An 8,001-nucleotide genomic window follows, 5' to 3' on the forward strand; every position below is an offset into this window, starting at 1 on the left:
AATGACTTTTTCGAAAAGAGTTTTTGAAAATAATTTTTTTCGAAAGCCATCGAAAGGATTTTTTTTACGGAAGACCAATATTTTTCCGAAAAAATGTCATTCAGAAAACAATTTTACGAAAATTGTTAATACCCTTGTGTCGGTCAGTGTCGAGGTGGTTCGAATGACTTAAGAGGAGGGGTTTATCTGGGCTTACACCTCCTGTTCCCATCAATGATGCTATTACTTCCAAGTGTGCTTGAGCCAAATTCAACAAAGGCCAACATATTACCACCATTATCAGTAAACCACTCGGTCCTGTCCATCCGTATAAGTGCATTTACTTGAAAATATTTTATTGAACGCAGTTTATTGAAGATATATCGAATAAGCTAGAATATAAATCTAAACATGCTGTGGTCTATGGCCCTAGTTTTTGGAATGAAGAGTCCGATCGATTGAGTGTATGGTGCTTAATGCACGCATCAAGTTGAGCCATTGAAATAGTGGTGTTGTTTAAAGAAAACCCGTGCTGTGCAGCCACAATTAAAAGAGGAAATTCTATAAATTCCATTCTATCACATCATATGTTAATCAGTATAACATAAGTTTTGTGTCGTGGATCGATTAATTTTGGTATAGCGTCCAAAGCAAATTCAAAACGGTGTTGAACTGCAATTTATGTTTTGGTTGTCTTGACGAATGATTGCAAAATAAATTGATGCAATCAATGGAACACAGAAATGAGCACTGAGGCGTGTTTTTGTGTTACAGAAAACTCATCAGTTTTAACAATTGTTTGTTCTGTTATTTCCTATTTGAATGCATACCAGACTGGGTATAATGGTACGGTTAACAACCGGAAATTCATATATGTACATCGTTGAAAATGTTTTAGTAAAAAAAAAAAAACAAGTGAAAAAGCTCTATTTGCCAACTGCAAACACCGATGCATATGCGAATAGCACGAAATGGTATTAAAATAAAAGTGCACAATCAAGGATTTTCGAGTAAAAGCAATTAAAATAAACATCATGTGAAATGCCCTGTACATAAATTATCAAATCCGATTCGACGGAGTCGAAAGAGTTGAAAAGTGAAAAGCCCTGCAATTACTGCAATGTTTAAGTATACAGTTATAAACGTTTGTCAGCGCCAATTGCACATACGCTGGCAACAATATATGTGTACCGAAATGTTGGCGCGCTCTAAGAAATGCGGCTGAGAGTGGTAAAGGCGTTAATAAACATGTCATCAGATAAAGTGTGTGCCCATATAACACAAAAGCGCCCGTCATGTTTCCCACCATATGCGCCTGATAAAAGACCATAAATAAAATGTGCAGAAAATTCAAAACCTGACTATGGCGCGTATTTTCGTCATTTACGACAGTACACCTTAAAATGGTACGTAGAATTTCCCTGAAGTGTTTTGCATCATAAATACTAATCCAGACCATTGAACAAGTTGATGCATTTTTCCAATTCTTTTATCGCTGTCTATATAATTTTCAGTTTGTTGAATGTATGTATGTGTGTTCTTTTTCACGTTGTCGCTTTTCTTTTGCACTCAGACGAGAGCTAAAAAGCATGTATGCAAATCAACAACACTGTAAGGGCCAATGAATCAAATGGGAATGCATGTAAATCGTGCACACTACACTTAAATAAGCAATTAATATGTGCAAACAAATTAGTATGCATGCAAATGGTTATCGTAATTTATCGTATTCCAGTTTGTGTGTGTGTGTGTGTTGTGCGCGTAAGCCGCTTTGAAACGGTCACGCATGCCATTTTGCTTGTGTTTGTTGGCAGTTTGTTGATATTTTGCTGTTCATTGCTGCTTTGAAATTTGTATATATACAATATATTGCAATCAAATGGTAAGCGGTTATCATGAGGATTTCCCGTCTTTGATATTGGACTGCGTTTTTTTTTCTTCGCTCTTTACTTCTGTGTACCATCGTACACGATTTGTGATAAAAGTGCATATCCTGTGAAAAGACGTGCTATGCACTTGGCAGCAGTTTAATTTTACATTTTCTGAAAAACAATTTTTTTCATTTTTTTTCTTTCTTCCTTTCTTCGACGCTAACTGCGTCGGTTCGGGCAAAATTCATATGCATACATGGAAGTGAAGATGTACTTACGCGCTTTGAGTGCACACCATTGCCAATAAATATCGTCATTTTATACGAATCGTAATTTACATTTTGAACATTTCATATGATGCAATTTAAGCGTAATGCTTAGAATGTTCGCATGAAACTGGGGCGAAGAATTTTTTTGATATTTACAGTTCATTTCATGAACTTTTAAACTTTTCCACTCGTTATTCATGCCAAACGGCTTCTTTTGTAAATGAAAATATTTGCGAGCATTTTATAGACACCTTCTTTTGTACTCAATAAAATTCATTGATTTTTTTTTTCTTACTTTCTCTACTCGTTTAGAAAATATAAAAAAAATCGAAATAAATCGCTTTCAATGCGTGTTGACATGGTGAATTCCATGAAGGTATGAATATGGCTTCAATACATTTATAATGCCTATAATCCTATAAAGATTCCAATGGAATTCATTGAGTTCCTGTTCAAACTCTTTATTACTCCTGCCAATTGCATGCGGCGAAAAATTCATTGTACATATTTGTATTTCGAATGTGGATGAGTTTTCGCGTTCGCGAGATGCATCCGAAAAATGTTCGATTGCCATGATGAACGATTGAATTTTCACAAATCTGTCAATGGCATGAGAGAGCAATTGTGTGTAATTCGCGATTTTGAATATTGCAAATTCGTGAATGATTTAGAAGCGAGCTAGAAATCGAGAAAGAGAGAGAGGGAAATTTAAGAGAAACAACGCTCCCCTGAGAGAAGCAGAGAAGGGGTGAGCTAGATAGAGAATGAAAATACCGTTTTTGTAGCATGATTAATAATTTCATGGCATGAATTTAGCATACTCAACCAAAAATCCGATGCTTACATTTCAAAATTTGACATTTTCAAAAACTATCGACGATGAGAGAACCATGAATGTTGGTGTCTCGTGTGGCGACCAAAATGTTTGAAAACAATTGAAAACGATATTTATGAGACAAATCTTGTGTATGTATGTAGTTCTCATGATTTCAAACATTTCAGTGGCCGCGTGTTTCTCCCAAGTGCGTGATTTCGTAAGTAATCATCGCATTGAAACCTGTCATTAAAAATTCATCGTGTAAATGTAGACAACAACCCATGGTTTAAATATGTTTGTTCAATGGACCAGACAAAACACAGTGCTAATTTTAATAATGCCCATTGTGCACAATGAAATTTCCATATGCTTTTCGTTCGATCGGACTGCGACACATCAAACTTTTTGAATGTTTCATTCGACTGCAATCGATGCGATTGTTTATATTACGCTGCATGTTTATTCGATTTCACTCAGTAAAACGTGATTTCTACTCATTAAACGTGCGATATTTTGCGGATGGTGAATGGAAAATTCACGGGTGTGCTCACGAGACAAAAGTGATCATCATTACCAATATGTAATGCAAATTGACGGGATTAATTTGTTTATATGCACACCGTAGAAGAGTTTACGTGCAATGATAGCTTGCAGCATTGGCTCGCAACACATATCGCACCCCATTGTCGTAACGTTCACCACGAACGAAACTCATTCAACTCTTGGCGTGCTCTATTTTTGTATGTGTATGTGTGTGAAGTTTTGTTGTGCTGTGCTGTGCGTTCAGTTTTTTTTGTTGTCGTTTTTTTCTCCACATCATTCTCGTTTTGCCATTGTCCAAATTAAATCAGGCGAAAATCTATTTGTGCATTTATTATTTTTGATGTGCATTGGTTTATGATTTTATTTTTGTTTTCGGTTTTGTTTGATTTATACGAATCTTCTTTGATTTGTGCTCCCTTTACATTGTTTGCGGTCGGATGTCTTTTCGCATCGGCTGCATTTGATTCACATGTGAACCATAGTGTACTGTGGCTTGGAATCACGAGAGAGAAAGCGAGCGAGAAAGAGAATGAGAGAAAAAAAGAAAGAGAAACAAAAAAAAGAGAGACGTTTTCTTTGATTTGATGTCAGATTTAGAGTTAAGTAGCTGCAGAGAGCCGACTCTCACTCTCACTTATTTGCTTAGCTGATGATGGTTCGCTCTTTTTATAGTCCAAACCTCAGCTGCACTCGATGATGCAATGCGCGATATACACATTTTTTCCGCTTGGTCTTGATCGTCGACAAAGATAGTTTTCCAATCAAACATTTCAATCAAAATAGTTTCAAAATCAATATTTCTACCGATGATTTAAAAATCCATACACTAAACGGGCGCTTTCATCTTTTCCAAAATTGATTTCAATCAATTTAAAGTAAATCTCTTCTAATATTATTCTAAAAAATACATATCATAAAACAAACTATAAGTTCTTTATCACCAATCAAAATTGATCGTTTAACAAAAACGAGTCCCAAAACCGCATGATTAAAGTAAATAAAACTGAAAAGAATATGGTTATTAGTGTCAACTCCAATGAAAATGGCTAAAAAAACATTAGTTAAACAATTTCAAAACATGCACATCTCTTCAAGAGCCACGTCATTAATGAAAAGAAATCAAATTAAGTAAATAATGCTTTAAAGTTTTCACCGTCTGTTGGTTGTGGAAATCATCTAAAATACTTTGAACCTGTTGGCAGTATGTTTTCGCATTACCATTTCTAAACATTTGTATAAATGCTTATGGCACTTGTCGATCGTTCCCTCGTTTGTGTTATGCAATAGGGAAAAAAAACGATTTTCTTTGTCATTGTCGGTTGCTGTCAACGGAGAGTGTCCTCGAAAAATGTGATGGGTTTTGTGTTGTGTTCCTCTGATAAAAATATCGAATCGCAAGAGCATATTTATTCATAACGCAACGGAGATTATAATAATAAATTTGTTTATTTGATGTGGATTCATTCAACGGAAACCATGCGTGGACTATTGATTCAAAATAATGATAATTCGCATAGATTCTTGTTGAAATATGGCATGGTTCGTTAGTTCTCTGTTGAACTTTTTTTTTGTTATTTAAAAAATGAAAAGGTAAGATACATGTGTTATGCAAGATATGAACCTGACACAAAGGCTTTCATTCGACAGGGAGAAAGAGATAGACGGAATAGATAGATAGATGGATAGAGAGAGATAGAGAAAGATATCGAAACAAAAAAGGAACTATTCAAAGAAATAATGTTAATTTTTTTCCAACCCTAAAATGGAGCACAAGTCGCGATGCAGCATCAATTTGAATAAAACACTTGGCGCATCCTTATGTGCGTTTTGATTGTTTTTAATTTGTCATATTGACTCGAAATGGTGCTCAAGCTTCTTCAATAGGCATCACATCAAACATCACATAGATTTTTGAATTTTAAGTTTTTCTTTGATGTTTTCTGGGCTTTTTTACATTTGAAAAAAAAAATCGCAACCTGCGTATGTGCTGGAGCGTTTGGCACATAGAATAACAGAAACATTTGCGATTGGAAAATTATGCGACAACCAATCTGAGAATGATTCTCTCAGTATTACATTTTAATTTCAAGGCTTATGCAGGTCGATGTTTCACATTAAAAAATTACAACAGTTTATCCAAAATATTTCTACCACTCAAAGACGCATTGCCAAAAAAAAAAACGTCGTTGCATTAGACTAAATTCAGTGAAATTATTTCCGAATACGCCTCGAAAAGTTTCATAATAAATGAAGAAAAAAAAATCCATCCAGGCCTCATCATCAGTCGAATCAGCTGCATGCTTAGACATTTGAATTCAAATCGAAGATGTTGTTGACATCAAAGCAAATGTAAATTTCAAGCGTGCATTTGATTTTCAAAATGATCACAACGATGATGACAATGTCACGACGAGAAAATGGTCGTTATTACACTTGGAATGAAATACAAAGTCAATAAAGAGTCACAACATACGGACAAGTGAATAACAATAGAAAAAAAAGGCGACCCTTAACATTTTCAATTGCATCGAGAGTTCATTTTCCAAGTTATAAATCGCTTGAAAATGCGTAAACAATGGAAAAAAAAGTCGTGCAAGGGAAACACAGGCATACACAGTCTCAATTTGATTAAATTAATGAATACAAAACACGCATTTATAACAACGACACAAACAAGCAGATAAATAATATTTTGTTTTCCATTTCAAATGTGAGTGAGAGATAAAGTGATGAGGTGCTTAAAGAAAATTGAATTTCAAAAGTGATAAACGACGGTCCAAAGCACAGCAACGGTACGACTGCAGTGAATTTGCTTATGGTTGAACTTGAAACGTAGATCAAAAAGACCACAGAGTTGAAGTATGTAGTTGAATGCATTGAGAGACATCAATCATCAATACAAATATTTACTTGTGTCTCCGTCTGCACAACGTGTATGTGAGAGAGTGTATCAACACGATTTGAGCAGCGAATTTTGCACAACGGATTGCATTCGTCCGACCGTACGAGATGCTTCTTCATATATTTGCCATTACACTGAAATGCGATGTACGCCACAATGAAAGTAATAATCACCGAACAATAGACCGTTATGTGAACTTTAACACCTGAAAATTGCCATCGATTTCGGTCATGTGTGTATAATAAGGATCATATTAGTAGCTTTGTTGCATTGAATTAAGTGCGTGTATTGTATAGGCGTTTGCCGTCGTCGTCATCGTGTAATCGTTGCTTTATGATTCAATAATTTCATTCAGAAATATTCTTTGGCCAAACAATGCTCAGATTTTGCGACATCTTCTTTTGTCATCATGCTATCGGGGTATCGTTTCATCGGTGTCGTGCGTCTCTAGGCAACATCATTTTAATCAATGGCACACAAAACAACATTCTCCTTATTTTAACACCATATTAACGATTATATGACCGGATCTCCACACCATTTCTCTTTTGCTCGACGTAAGTTACTCCGAACACATTTTAACGACGACATCATCTTTCAATCTATTCAAATCACACCATTTTCAATGTCAATTACTGATGATGCACACATTTAACCGCTTTAAGGAGTATGCGTTAACACCTTTCTATTTAAACTTAATTTTCAATTTGTACAGTTCACACCTGAGAACCATTATGCCATTTTAACTGACTTGCCATTTATTATAATTTGGGCATCAAAGATAATGCCAATCGATGACGCACAAAAGACGATGCATGACGTAAAATAGATATCCAAGCAACCAAAATACACAAAAATAAACTCGTATCATTTGAACGAGTTCGGGGTTTAAAAGAGTTGAAGAAGGTTTTTTTATTTGAACACAATATATGAACTACGTTTGCTTAATTAATAGTACTTTTGAATAAGTACTACTGAATGAAATCAATTGGTTTAATGCACAGAATTCAAATTAATATTTTTTTAATAATTCAAATGTTTTAGGGTGGGTCGATTTTTTTAAAAATGAGGAGTTGATAGATAATTCAGACCACAGATAAAAAATATAAAAATAAACGGTGTGTTTTAAATATTTTAACCGTTTTGGAGAAAATCTTGAGGGATTCATTTCGAAAGATTTAATCGATAATTTATATTGTGCAAAATTAGCCAAAAACTTCAAATTCAATTCAATGTGTTTTCGCTACTGATATTTATCCGCGATTGAGTTTATTTTTTCAAATTTTTCAGCTGTGATTAAATACAGTTTGGTATTAAATTGTTGAAATTTTGGCCAAAAATATGTTTATTATTAGCATGCTACATATAAATCAAAATTGTTTCGAACAATAATTTTTCCAACCGAATATGTTTGGCGGATAAAATTTCGAGTGCTTCATTATACGATATCCAGTGCACCGCGAAAATTGTAAATTAAATATTAGCATGTGCTGTGCGGCAACATTTTTTGAAAGAATACTTGAAAAATCATGAATCGGGCACCGTTAAGTTGTTTGTTGCCATTACACTTCACTTCACTAATCCGCAACAAAATGTGATTCAAATGATTCAATGCAAAAA

The sequence above is a fragment of the Contarinia nasturtii genome, unplaced genomic scaffold (assembly GCF_009176525.2).
Source record: "Contarinia nasturtii isolate CC-2019 unplaced genomic scaffold, AAFC_CNas_1.1 Cnas_scaffold_745, whole genome shotgun sequence".
Classification (NCBI taxonomy): domain Eukaryota; kingdom Metazoa; phylum Arthropoda; class Insecta; order Diptera; family Cecidomyiidae; genus Contarinia; species Contarinia nasturtii.